Source organism: Pipra filicauda, unplaced genomic scaffold (genome assembly GCF_003945595.2).
Source record: "Pipra filicauda isolate LSUMZ 115617 unplaced genomic scaffold, ASM394559v2 scaffold331_size1881853_pilon, whole genome shotgun sequence".
NCBI lineage: Eukaryota > Metazoa > Chordata > Aves > Passeriformes > Pipridae > Pipra > Pipra filicauda.
Genome location: NW_024104456.1, coordinates 1,363,371 through 1,377,602, shown reverse-complemented (window position 1 = coordinate 1,377,602; position 14,232 = coordinate 1,363,371). Strand labels below are relative to the sequence as shown.

At 41.4% G+C, this 14,232-nt stretch overlaps 1 long non-coding RNA gene across 1 annotated transcript in view; it reads right to left on the bottom strand.

Annotated features, from left to right (window-relative positions):
- LOC114000482 overlaps window positions 1-12,205 on the bottom strand; it is a 321,816-nt gene extending 309,611 nt beyond the window's left edge. Inside the window, exon 1 of the long non-coding RNA XR_005564532.1 lies at window positions 11,731-12,205. This is a non-coding gene — a long non-coding RNA (uncharacterized LOC114000482). The remainder of the gene's footprint in view (window positions 1-11,730) is intronic.
- Between the last annotated feature and the right edge of the window lie 2,027 nt (window positions 12,206-14,232).

Sequence of the window (14,232 nt, the reverse complement as noted above, 5' to 3'; positions counted from 1 at the left end):
TCAATTACAAGGAACCTACAATGATCATTTAGTCTAACTGCCTGACCAATTCAGGGCTGACCAAAAGTTCAAGTACATTATTAGGGGCACTGTCCAAATGTCTCAACACTGATAGGCTTGGGGCATCAACTAACTCCGTAGGAAGCCTGTTCCAGTGTTTGACCATCCTTGCAATAAAGAAATGCTTCCTCATATATAGCCTGAACCTTTCATGGTGCAGTTTTGAACTGCGCCCATGAGTCCTGTCACCAGGTCCCATGGAGAAGAGCTGAGCACCTCTCTCTCCATGTCCTCTCCTCAGGAAGCTGCAGAAAGAAATGAGGTCACCCTTCAGCCTCCTCTTCTCCAAACTAGACAAGCCCAAAGTCCTCAGCAGCTTCTCACAGGGTATGTGTTACAGCCCTTTCACCAGCTTTGTTGCCCTCCTCTGGAGACATTCAAGGATCTTCACATCCTTCTTAAACTGTGTGGCCCCGAACTGCACACAGTACTCAAGGTGAGGCTATACCAACATTGATGCCCTTCACTTTTCGAAATACACTTTTATTTCCTGTCCCAGTAATTTTAAAATTAAAAAATGTGTGCAGAATCAAAAGTTAGTAATTTCCAGCTTCACAAATGAAGTACTCGTGCCAAAGCTACATGAAATCCAATGCATTCTTGATTAAGACTGTTAGATAGTCTGACTGGAAAATAATTTTGCTTAGAGCATAATGGCTACCTCCTATTTGAAAGATTAATGCTTAGAATATTGCATCTGTGTAAGTGTTAAAATATCAACTCTCACCAACTGAAATTTAATCCAAAGGGGAAACCGGACTTTTTTTCAAGCTAAAAACAAAGGTTTCTTCTATTTTACTTGAACTATTTATAGTAAGAAACCAGAACTAAACCAAATGAAAATGAATCTGCTAAAAACCCTGTGGAACACTGTACTGGAAGACCAAACCTCCCAAAACAGAAGTGTGGGTAAGGCACTTAACATATCTCTGACACTCTCTGAGGGTCAGTAGTGAAGTCTGGTTTAAGATTAGTCAGCCATGAATGAGCCGCATGATCAGAAACCTCTTGTGTCTACCCTTAGACCACTGTCCACCCTCTGCAAGAATTTAGGAGTCATCACCAGAGCTGACCCCTGTCTGGTAAGAACTTTTCTTTTTAAGCCTAGCAGTGAGCAGGACTGCTCCATACTTTGGGTCAGTAAACATCATACAGAAAAGGCCCCTGAAGCTGAAGTACAAAATTAGTCTAAGAACAAAGTAATAAAAGCAGGCCATGTGAACATATTTAAGGGGAAAAGAAGCCAGAAAACTGAAACAGCCTCCAAACAGAGTATGGGAACTAAAAAAATCCCTAAATAGTTGTAAGAAAGAGTTTGATCAGTACATGAAAGGAATTGTATGACATCTTGGCTGCACAAGCAAGTGACTGAACTGGATAACCCAGAAGAATCAGTCATATCTTCTTAGGAGCATGCAATTCTCTATAGGTATGCTTAAAGGAAGAAAACGAAGCTTTTAAAAAATCTTTTATGAAAAGACACCAGAACCCATAGACCATGATCAAAGTAAAATCTAAGAAAGATCATCAGCTAGCACTTGTGATTTCTTAGACTTTCAAAATATTTTATTTAAATAAGTTAGCTAAGATTTTTTAAAACACATCTTTTATTCCAGTCTAGACAGCATGACATCATCTGCCAGCATCTTATTTCTTACAGGGCTGGGTACACTGTTCTTTTTCAACCCTCTCCTTCAAAAAGTGGAATCCATAATGTGGTTTAGCGTGCGTGTATTTCTGCATAGTCTGATTTCCCCATTTAATATTTTAAAACAAATCATTAAAAAGATAACCAATAAGACCTGGGAGCTTTATATTTCATTTATTACAAAACATATTCTGGTCTTCGCCCCCTTTTCTCTGAAGGCATTTTATTCTGAATTTACTTTTATTTTTCTATATTGTTTCTTCTTATTCCAAGAGAAACCTGAAGCATATGTTATCATTTAAAACTAAGCTTAACACGGTCTGCACATGTATAGCACACTGCAGGTGCAGCTGTGAGACAAAAAGGGGCAGAAAGATGTTTTGCTTGGGAGCCATTGAATCCGAAAAATCGGTCCAAGAAACTTCTCAGAGACTTTTTTATCTTTAAGCAGCAAGGTATTTGTTTATTCAACGTTGGGAGCAAGCCAGCTCGCGCTGGACAAACTTGCTCAAAGGCTTCACTCAAAATCAGCATTTTTATACAATCTTCAGATTGTATAAATGCATATTCAAGTGATTACAACATCTATCTATGCATATTAATAATAGGCGGAGTATAGGTGGAGCTCAGGCGGGGCTTGGGGTGGTGCGTCTCTTGGCCCTCAATTTTGGTGGGTCTGGGGGCTTAAACTCATCTTCCTCAGCTTGACCTTCTTTCTTTTCCATTGTTCTTGACCCGCTCACTGAAGCTTGGAGAAAGCCCTGGCTCCCGGCCTATTTCTTCTATTCAAATGTCTGCCTTATCCTACTGCATTTCTAATTTATCACCTCTAGGCCTATTACATGTTCCTGTACTATTCTCTTAAGCTTTGGTCCAGTAAGTAGAACAGAACAAGCACAGATCGTTTTGGATGTTGGTAGCTTCTTAGCAGGCCCAAATTTCTTAGTTAACTCTTTTGGGCCTAGCCTCCTGTTTCACCATAAACACTGGGTTAATAAATAGTGTTACAAGTCAGTATGGAATATGTGGGGCCCATGAAGGAAATGCACAAGAAGGTTGTGAGATGAAGTGCGAAGCTGCTGGTGGGAATGCTGAGCACTGGACTTTGTCAGTCATGATCCAAGGAGGTGAAGTCAGCCCCAGCTCGCAGGCACCGCTCTGCTCAGCAGGGGTAATGAGAGACAGGGCAGCCATTTGTGAGGAGTATGGTACTCCAGGACCCTCTGCCACTGTTCAAGCTGTCCCCAAGGAAAGCAAGCCCTACTTGATCATGTAATTAAAAACTACATTAGCAGGTGTGCCTATGGATGATGAGATAAATACAAAGAAAATATAAATACTGGCTTGATTTTGCCTCCTAAGTGTTTTTAGCATCTTTTTTTCCTTTACTGTTCACTGTAAGCACTGTCCCAGGTGGCTTCTTCTTTCCATTGTGTTATCACTCCGTGTCTTCCTAGCCAGCCTCTCTTCTAAATAATTTATAACTCAGAATTTCATCAGGACTTTCAGACCAAGAGCACAGATCTGTCATCAGCCTAAATGAATTTTATGCTGCCCTTTCCTGTGCCCCCCTTCTCTTTGCCTTGAGGAGGCTGTAATGTTAATATGAGCAGTTAGTCAGATGGATCAAAGATCTGATTGGGATGAATTTTTCTTTTTTCATATCACTAGTTGCAGCACACCATTTGGAGAAAGGAAGGAGGAGTGTGCAGGACTCCCTCTGCAGAAGCATCTGGAATTTAGAGCAACTTAAGCTGATCTTGAAACTATACTTTAAACTGACAGTGTACAGCTCCCTTTCAGCCCGAGGTTTTACTTTCTAACATTAGTTGCGCTTTCTTCCAATCCAGCCTCCATCTCTGATATTCGTCTTGTGCCTTTTATCTCTTGTGTTCTGTTAAATCTTATTAATCCCATTCCTGTGCAGTGCCTTTCTCTCTTCCATCTTCATTCCTAAGCAAGGACTACGTCCCCAAACTTACCTTTTATTTGGCATTTTTGCTTCTGGAGGTACTTTCTTACCCTTTTCTTCAATCCTTTTCTCGATTCCAGGTATTTTACTATCCCTGATTCTGCCTTCCATTGCTTATATCTCTAGACTGCACATATACGTGTCATACACAAGCAAAATCTGAGTGAGAGTGCAAATTTAGAAGTTGCTTTTAAGATCTCAGCCTTGAAGATCGAGCCTGAGTTTGCCTTTGCAGTATGTGCTGAAAAGATCTCACAGGAGTGGATGATCTGATATTATCCATATGGCACTGCAGATTTCACCTTCAGACTTGAAAGAATCAAAATCCTTCTCTTCCCAGATTCTTGCGTATTGCTAGGCAGGGGAATCCTGCCAAGCCCAAATGCTAATACAAGCACCCATCCCCACTCAAAAAGCAGTCTTAAACTAAGCCACTGGCTAGAACAGTCAAATCTACAATTCTTTTCTGGTCTCCACCCCACATTACCACTGAAAGCTAACTATAAAAAGAGAAGGAAAATAAGTTATCCTCTCCTGCTCTTTCATTTTACTATTACTGCTTCTTAAAATTTTGTCTATGTACTACAAAACCCAAGAGAGGGGTTGCTGAGATGACTAATTAGTTGATGTCTGTAACATAGAATCACAGAACAGTTTGGGTTGGAAGAAACATAAAGATCGTCTAGTTCTAATCCCCCTGCCATGGGTAGGAACATCTTTCCATTAGACGAGGCTAAAGCCCCATCCAACCTGGTCTTGAACACTTCCGTGAATGGGGCATCCACAACTTCCCTGCACAGCCTGTTCCAGTGTCTCACCAACGTCTCATCTGTGACATGTAAAGAATTACCAATGAAGTATCCATCTGCTTCCAGAATTCATAAAACATTTTTATATTAGGTGAAAATCCAAATATAGACAAAATAATTTTTTGCACATGGACGGACATCCAGAAATATACAGCTAAAACATTATATTTTTGTATCATATAGAATTAATATATTTAAAATGTTCCTATTCTTGAGGTATGCTTCCGTCAGACCTCAGATTTTAGAAAGGACTTTCAATCTATTTCATCCTGCCACAGAATCAAGCAGCGACATGTTGCAGAAATCAAGTGAAAGTGCCAAGGAATTTTGGTCTAGTGATGCAGACTGCCTGAAACATGAGCTACCTCATACAAGATAAGCTCCTCTGAGGTAATAATAATAGATACTTCACACCTTCCCTGTTGTCACTGTTCTAGGAGCTTAGGTAAGCAATCCTACTGAAGTTAAGGAACTATTTAACACAAACAGGAATTGCTGAATTTAGCCTTAGCTATGCTACCCTATTTTACAGGTAGGAACAGCATTACACAAACCCCACACTCAGTGCCACTTTAGGAGATGTTTCTCAGACCTGCAACAAGAACTCCCAAGACATGGACCTTACCTCTGTAATAGTTACTAAGTGAGAGATAAGCCTTAACTTTGAATTCTCATATTTTTATAGTCTAAATCATTCCCCATTCAATACTATAAGGCAAAATGTATAAATGTTTTCAAAAGGTACAGAAATTAAACAGAACACACTTCTCCATTGGTATCATAACAAGAAAAAGAACCATTCACATTCTGATTTAAATATAAGTATTTACACTTGCAAAGTTCTTCCTTTCTGTTCCTGTTACAGCTTCTGCTGGGTTATACAAATTTGCAACCTGGTCTAGTGGAAGGTGTCCCTGGAGGGTGGCCATGGCAGGAGGGTTGGAACTAAATGATCTTTAAGGACTCTTTCAACCCCAAGTCATTCTATGAAATTTCATTAAGTTTCTGGACTACTGATAAACACTGGGATTTTGTCACTCAAGGAAGTCCAATGAAACACACAAGTACGTCATGGCCATGTGCTGTCTTCTCCTCCAGAAAGACAAATGTTTTTGTTTATCCTGAGGGGTTTTCTAAGCCCACCTCAGGATGCCATTTCCTTCCCAGCTGATGTTCCCTGTCTTCCACCACGCTGAAGCAGCAGTCATTAAGGATACTGAAGCAGCTGTCATGACCTAAAGATATTGCTCCAAATTTCTAAGGTTGGCTTGTAGCTGTTTTATACTGAGTTCACCCAGGTGAAAGAACACCAACAGTATGACTGATAAGAGAATCATACAGTCACGGGTGTTTTATTCTACCAGAGCTCAAAGAACTCTACCACTTTGACTTGCTTAAAATTTTCATACTTTCATTGCAGATGAAAAAAAAATCTTTATGGAAACTTCAAATGATTCATTATAAAATATACTGTTTCATGCAAAGTGCCAATACATTTGAAATAGACCGTGTCACCATACATGTGCACTGGTTTTGACGGAGATAAAACTAATTTTCTTCACAGTATGAGACTGTGTTTTGGATTTTTGCTGAAAGAGTGTTGATAACACAGGGATATTTTCATTACTGCTGAGCAGTGCTTGTACAGCATCGAGGCCTTTTCTGCTTCTCACCCAACCCCACCAGTGAGGAAGCTGGAGGTGCACAAGAAGGTGGGAGGGGACACAGCTGGGACAGCTGACCCCAGCTGACCCAAGAGATATTCCTTAGCATATGGCATCATGCTCAGCATATAGAGCTGGGGGAAGAAGGAAGCGGGCGATGCTCACAGTGATGGTGCTTGTCTTCCTAAGTCTGTTACAGGTGATGGAGCCAGACTTTCCTCTGGATGGCTGAACACCTGCCTGCCCATAGGAAGTGATGAATGAATTCCTTGTTTTGCTCTGCTTGTCTGCATGTCTTTTGCTTTACCTGTCAGACTGTCTTTGTCTCAACCCATGAGTTTTTTCACTTTTACTATTTTGATTCTTTCCCCCATCCCGCTGGTGGGGGGAGAGTGAGTGAGTGGCTGTGTGGGGCTTAGTTGCCCTCTGGGGTCAAACCACAACCATACTCATTTATATTAATGAAATTATGATAACAACTAGTTATTAAGAGGACAAAGTTCTCATCAAACCTCAGTGGTCTGTCCAAAAACCTTGCTATAAAACTAACCATTTTTTAAAATGCATACAGAAGAGACTGTCTAAACATATTAATAATAAATCCTTCTGTGACTATTTATAAGTAAACCAAGAGCCAAATTGTAATCAAATAAGGTGTAGTCCTGAACTATCCACACCTCTGAAAAACAAATGAATTAACAAATTAAGTATTTTATCAGTCTCTTATGGAAGATAAGCATTTTGCTTCCCTGCAATCTATTAACTGTCCACAGCATCTAAATAAATTTAATGCACAGATGAGAAAGTCACAGATGTTGCAAGATACATAGATCCATAATCAAAATTACTGGATTCATACACCCTGTTAAAAGCATTGCCCATTAGCAGAAATCAATAGTGTGTTATATATTTTGCTCTATAAACAAAACTTAAGGTGTTACTGATACGACAGGAACACTGGAACAGGTACCCACTTTCAAGTATGGAGTTCAAGTAGGGGAGTGAATGGGAGAAACTGCCCTCAGTCCACTTCAACCAAGGAGTGAACTGAGCTCCTCCAAGCAGATCCCACAGGACAGGAGTTGGGGGACTGACTTATACTGAGTTCTCATTCTGAAAAAAGCATTCCCTTTGAATTATGTTTAAAAATGTGTCTCCCCTCATGAGACATGACATCTCACATTCATGTCAAGCAAATTCTGAATGTTTTACCTACAACGCCACAGCTGTTCTTGCATTTGGTTGGAGTTGGTAGAAATGTTACATTGTGTTGTCCACAATTAAAAATAATATTCTTTTCCCTTTCCTATGAACACTTTCTCCATACAAAACAGCCTTCAGCCTACGCGGGCAAGTAGAGTATAATAGCTGGATGCAAATCCAGAGAAAACTGGAGTAAATAAAAACATATTACAAAGAAGAAACACTGTGTCTGGAGACCCCTCTCAACAATTATTTTCCACTTGACCTCCTACAAACAGTTGTCATCAGAGAGCTGTGTTAGCACTATCAGACTGTAATTAAGTCTTCTGTATCTCATAAAAAGGGAAAACCAAGCAACTTGCCAAATGCCAACCACGAGGTAGAGGATTTTAATATTGTTAAGGGTGAGGGAGCACCTTGCTACCTTAGCGCTGAAAAACTCAGCCACTCCAGCACCAGATAGTCAGACACTCTGCTTTCCAAAGAGACACACTTCTCCTTTCCCTGCTATGCCTAAGCACTTGTTACTGCTGATGCTCATCTACATTCACCAAGACTGAGAAGCTAACTACTTGTAGACCTGTTCAGTGTCTGGCTCTTCAGAGTAACGTGTTTCCCAGGAGGAAAATACTAATTTTCTTCTATGTGTGAGCAAGTACAGCAGAAGAAAAATATCTATTTTATTACAAAAACTATATTATCAGTGGAAAAAACACAAACAAATAGTCATCTTTACATAAGGAATCTCATTCATCTAAACACAAATTACAAATATACACTCAGATGGAAACCACACTCACATAGTACCATTTAAAGCTAGTAAAGAAGGAGGAATGGAAAGAGAGGAATGGATTAATTTGCTTTCAGGTGGATTACGCTACTGATTTTTAATGTATATTGGGATTGCACTCTGCATGGATCTAGATAAAATCACTGCACCCCATTCCGAAAAATACCAGGCAACATTGTGATAGTTTTCATTTACTTTGCTAAAAATTTAAAAAAATCTGTGATCAATACAGTTTCCTCAATAATTATATCCAAATGTAACAGCAATTTTGCCCTGCAACAAAATGTCGCTGAATCTGATCGGTAGTTGTAGGACAAGACAAAATATATGTTCTTCTTTTATGAACCCTCCACATTTGCAGAATAAAAACTCCTTGGACTAAGTATTTTAGACTGATATTGCAGAATAGTAAGGTGCAATAATACAAGAAAATAATTTCAGTTGATTAACAGTATAGAGAAATTCCACCTTACTTTTATAGCAACAGGGTCCACAAAGTCAGAGTGACTTCTGAACACTCCATTACTTTGGTTATAGCAACTCACATCTTTATAAGGTTTGCTTCAAAAACAAACAAAAAAAGCTTTAGAGGTGAATAAGTCCAAGGTTTGAGGTTTTATCCAAGACTCAAAACATAAATTAAAGGGACTTTCAAATAAGCAAAGTGTTGGTGTGCTGCCACTCATGTCAATGGGAATAACCACCAGACTGAACTCAACATTAACCTTGCTTCAACATTTTCATATCCAGCTGAAAGCACTCTTGCCTTTCAGTTGTTATGACAAAAAAAGACAAACACATGACTTGCTCTTTTTTGTTGTCAAACGCTCCATCTTTTTTTTTTTTTCTTCACCACTGTCAACAGCTAAACAACCAGCATAGGGAACTTAGTGTGTATTTTTGTGAAGTGAGCGCTGCTTTTCCAGAAACAGTTAAAGGATACCAAGACAGTCCTCTTTAAAAGCTCATGAGAAAAAAAAGTTAAAATTTTTCCATTTCCTGACGTTTTAGTGTTGCTGTTGTAAAAGAAAACATTTATCTGTAAACATACAATATGCACCAATGTAAAGTCTAAATAAAATGAGGCATTGCAGATCTGTTGGCAATTACATCCTTCGGAAATATCCTAAATCCTGACATGTTGAGGAAAAAACCCTGACGACTGCTGAACACAAGTAACTCCTAGTGACTTCAGTAGGAGTTGTGGATATTTCAGCCTTCTGTGGATTAAAACGAGGAGGCACGATTTTTATCAACAGAACAAGAGCTGCTCAGTGCTACATGTGATTTTAACAGCAAACTCTATCAAATCAGAAAAATTGTATCACATCGCAGCGCTTACCAAGAAAACACGTTTAGCTAGTAATCAGGGTTCAGCAGAACAGCAGCTGACAAGGTAACATGCATCACCCATATTTATTTATCTAAACTGCTGGCGCACTGTGCTCGTTTTCCATCCCTTTTTATTACCCTGCATACCTTCAGGGATGATGTACACAGCACATCAGGTGTCTCTCCCCTCACTGCTATTAAGCGTTAGGAACGCCACAACTCACTCAAAGTATGCTTCCCACTTTCACATCAGCCAGCCACAGCAGAAAAAAAAAATCCCAAGGCAAACTTGTGTAAAATATTTTAATTTAGGCTAACGAGAAATGATGAAATGACCCTTGATAGCACAAGACTACTTCCATGACTGCTCATTTTTGCTGATGTACGCAACATGTGGAAAGACAGGTTATTCTGGAATTGCATTAACTAGATAGGAAACATTGATGTTCCTGTATACATGAAGGCCCCCAAACACAGACAAAACCAACTGTTTTGGCTCATTTGTAAACTTCTAGATGCAAAAATGATTCAATCTGTTAGAAAACCACTTATACAAAGTGCTCTTTCATGTACTTTGCATACTAGATTTCATAAGTAAATTGAAGTTTCACAGTCAGACTAAGTGTACTGCTTTTGAGCTCTGAATACTTGAAACCGTGTATCATTGTGAAGCCAGTTTTCCTTCCAAGTTCTTAAGCAAAATCACCGCATGTTTTGAAACAAACAAGAGAGATGTGAAAAATCCATGAAAAAGAGCTAGAGGCTGTTATTTTGCTTTATATTAAGTGACACTTTGCAAATGGCATCCTGCAAGTTATGCCTTAACTCCTTGTTAAAATGCAACTAAAATCTATATTACTCCACTTCACACACACAGGTAAAGTACATAATTGAAAGTGCACTAAAAGACTTGGGGCAAATCCATGAAACATATAAATTACTTGATTGCCTCTGAATAATAAATTGTTCCCCAGCAGATTTATAATAGACTGTTTTACTGTAGAAACACATTTCTGACATCAATAGGCACAGTTTGCTGAAGAATGAAAAATGGTTTAAAACAACTTTGGAACTGGGAAGTAAGTCGGACTGCAATGCTTCTGCTGGCTGGCCAAAATGATGTTTCATCTCTCTTTTTCTCATTGAATACCAATATGAGACAGCAAATGATCCATTTGCTTTGGATCACAATGCTATTTTCCCCACTCATCCCTGGAATAATACTGTCTCAGGCTGCTGGAGGAATAGAAATGCTATCAATTCACATTAGCTGTAAAGTTTTCCTTCTCAGCACTCCTCTACTGAGAAGCCAGGAGAGGAATGGGAGCCATCACCTTGAAGGTGCCAGTAATGATCTATGGAAAGATGTCCTGGAGCACAGGGAACTGAACTCTGTGGAGAGCTCTGTAGCTTTTCTGCATCCCTGACCGATTTCTCCATCAGCAGTCTCTGCTATGCTCCTTGCTCTATGTACAGTGACTTTGGAAGCTTTAACACTCATCATCCCATGAACACGAAATACAAATGCACTTCACAAACATATATGCGCACACACGCTCACTCTCAAGACACACGTGCACACACACACTCACTCCCCCGGCATCACATGCAATTCATTCCAAGTCCCCTGTGTATTGCTTAAAAAACAGAAACCAAGCATACACACACCAAAAAAAAAAACAAACCCAAACCAACCCCCCAAAAAACGAAACAAAAAAACCAATTAACCAAAAAAAAAAAAAAAAAAACACACAAAAAACCAAACCCCAAACAAAAAAAAAACACCCTACCAAAAAAAAAAACTCGCCCCCCCCCCCCAAAAAAAAAGGCCACAACCAAAAAACAACAAAACACAGAAAGGAGGAGGGAATGAGGGGGGGGGGGGGGCGCGGAGAGGGAGAGGGGGAAGTAAAAAAGAGAAGCTTTTTTTTTCCTGCTGTTGCTGTGGCTCCCAAGCATGCAGAGCTAAGGAAGAGTAGTTCCCCACTTTCATCAGCTAGCTACATCCTTGGGATAAAAGGGAGCAGTCCGTAATGATGCTGAGGCTGCAGAAGGCAAAATAAGGCTTTGCAAACATGCCTGACTCCCCATGAAATTCTCTCCTCCACATTCCCTTCTCCCTAAAACCTGTCCTAAATGGGGGAGGGGGGCGGAGGGGACGACCAAAATCAAAATACCTAAAAAGCAACTAAAACAAAACAAAACAAAAAAACAACACACAAGGAAAAAAGTGATGAAAAGACACAACTCACCTTAACAAGGGGTGTTGGATGGGGTCAGAGAGGAGGAAGGGTATATAAAAAGATCTATTTTTAGCAGAGGTTGTGATAGTATTGAAACACACAGACACAGGGTTTGAAAGCAGGGAGAAAAGTATAAAAAAAACGAGGGGAAGAGAAATTATCAAGAAGGTGTAAGTCAGTCTGGCAAGAGAGAGAAGAATCCCCAAGAAAAAAAAAAGAAAAAATTTAATAAAAAAAAAAAACAACCACCAAATGCCGAGAGGAGAAAGAGGGAGAGCGTGGCTGTGCCAGGGTTGTGTTTTGTTTCTCTTCGCTGGGGGCGGGCAGAGGCGGCGCGGCGGAGTGTGTGGGGGGGTGTTGTTCGCGCTTTCGGCGAGGGTCCCCTCGCTGCCTCCCCGCGGGACTGCCGCGGCCCGAGCCTCTTCCCGGCGGCTCCGGGCGGCCGGGCTCGCTCCTCGCCCGGCTCCGGCGGCTGCGGCGGGCGCGGCGCTCCCGCGGCTCGCTGGGGCTCTGCAGCCGCGTTCACGCCGCCGCTCCTCGGCCACCCCCGCGCCCGCGCTCCCGCCGCCGCCGCCGCCCGCGGGCGCCCCCCGCCGCCCGCCGCTGCGGGCCGGGGCGCGGGGAGGCTGCGGGGCCGGGACGGCGGGACGGCGGCGGCGAGAGCCGCGCCCGCGGGCGGGAGCGCGGCGGGGCGGGTGTTCTCCGCGGTGCCGGCGGCTGCTGCCGCGGAGAGGGACCCGAGCGGGCGGCTGCGGGGCCAGAAGTGCCGGTGCGGGTCTGGGGGAGCCCCGTCCCTGCCCGCGGTCTCCGTGCGGAGCCCGGGCTCCGCTCCTGCGCCCAGCCCTCCCGCGGCGCCCGTGGGGTGAAGGGAGCTCGGGGCTGGGAAGCGAAACTTGGGCATGGTGAAAGGCGGCCGGCGTTTGGACAGCTAAATGCTGTTTTATCGGCGGCACATCTGCGGCGCTCGGTATCGTTGGGAAGAGCAGCAGCAACAAACCAAGGAGGCTGAGAACTGCACTTATTTGTGTTAAAAGTAGTAAAACTGCATCCAGCCTTGCCTTTAATACAGAAGCGTGGCTCACAGAGAGCGGCGCCAGCAGATGATGTTCATCTTTGGTCCAAATGGAAGCCACTCACAGCATTTTGTTGATGAGGACTATCAGCTGGTCACATTTATCTCAAACAGCTGATAAAATCCAGCAAACATTTAGGTGTTACCGAAGGAAGCTTTTACCCGACTTATCACCCCCAGGAATACTCTGTGACTAAAAATAAATCCTGTGGAAGTTGTTTTTAAGCAGATAAATATAAAAACTCCAGACACCTTTTTATATTTTCATTGTCTAGATCAAAAGAAATAAAAAAAAAAAAAAGAGAAGAGATGGAAAATTTAAGTGCAGAGAAATAACTGAGCTTTAAAAAGTGCTTTATTTCTATCTACAGTGCTATTAACAACAGTAAGTAAATATGTCTGTTTATGACTTGCGATTTTGAATTGGCATTGCCCCATAAATGATGAGAGCAAATGCAGGCCAAGCTGTTGGATTCACAACTTGCAACTGATATACAAGCTGTACTTCAGCACCACTCTTACACTGAGATAAGCATATATAGTAAACAGAAAGATATGCTCCAGTATGTAAACTCTGTAATTGTACATACTTACTCCATAAGTATATATAGTAAATAGATATAGCAAATAGTAAAAGGATATGTTCCAGGATGTAAAGTGATGCTAAGAAAGACACTTACACTACTATCGTTTGTTGATACCTGGCAGTAGATAAAGCTATCTGGAATGAGTGTTGTGGAGGTATGTAATGGTTGCTCCTAAATATTGGCCTCAGTACCCACAGAGAGGATGTTACATGTACTAGCTGCCTATGTGGGTTCTGCAGGCAATCCAGAGGTTTGGCGGCCAAACTGTTGGATACCATACCATTAGTGCAATATGGCAAGGGATGTGGAGTGCCTAGTTTTATTCTCCATTCAGAGAGTGACTCTGACCTTGCAGGAGCCTTTAGAACACTCCCATAGGGGCTCCCAGGGATAAACTAGTTATCTCTGTGCTCTGGCTTACCAGTCATTATCAGCTGAAATACAGGAGGAGGTAAAATATTTCTGAACTGAAGTGTTTCTTGGAACCAAAACATCCTCGCTAAATTAAATAGAAAAATACATCCTAAGAAACAATCAACAATTTCACTATCCTGTATTTTAACTCTTTTTCTTTCTCCAGATAAAGAGGTGCTTCCTATGGGTTTACAGCAGAGGAACTGGAGGAATAATAAAATTTCCAAACCTCTCATATGAAGTATAAATAAAATAAGGCGATATAGTTCCTTTAGTGAGCTTCACACAGGACTCAGAGGAAGAAGATCTTCTGTCTTGTTGCAGGCTCAGTTTCTGCCCATTTCTTCTGCAGTTTCATCTGTGAACTAAATTGTTCAACAGTCTAAAGGATGAATCCAAGAGTTTACAGGGTTTGGATCATGTGTCTCGATTTTTAAA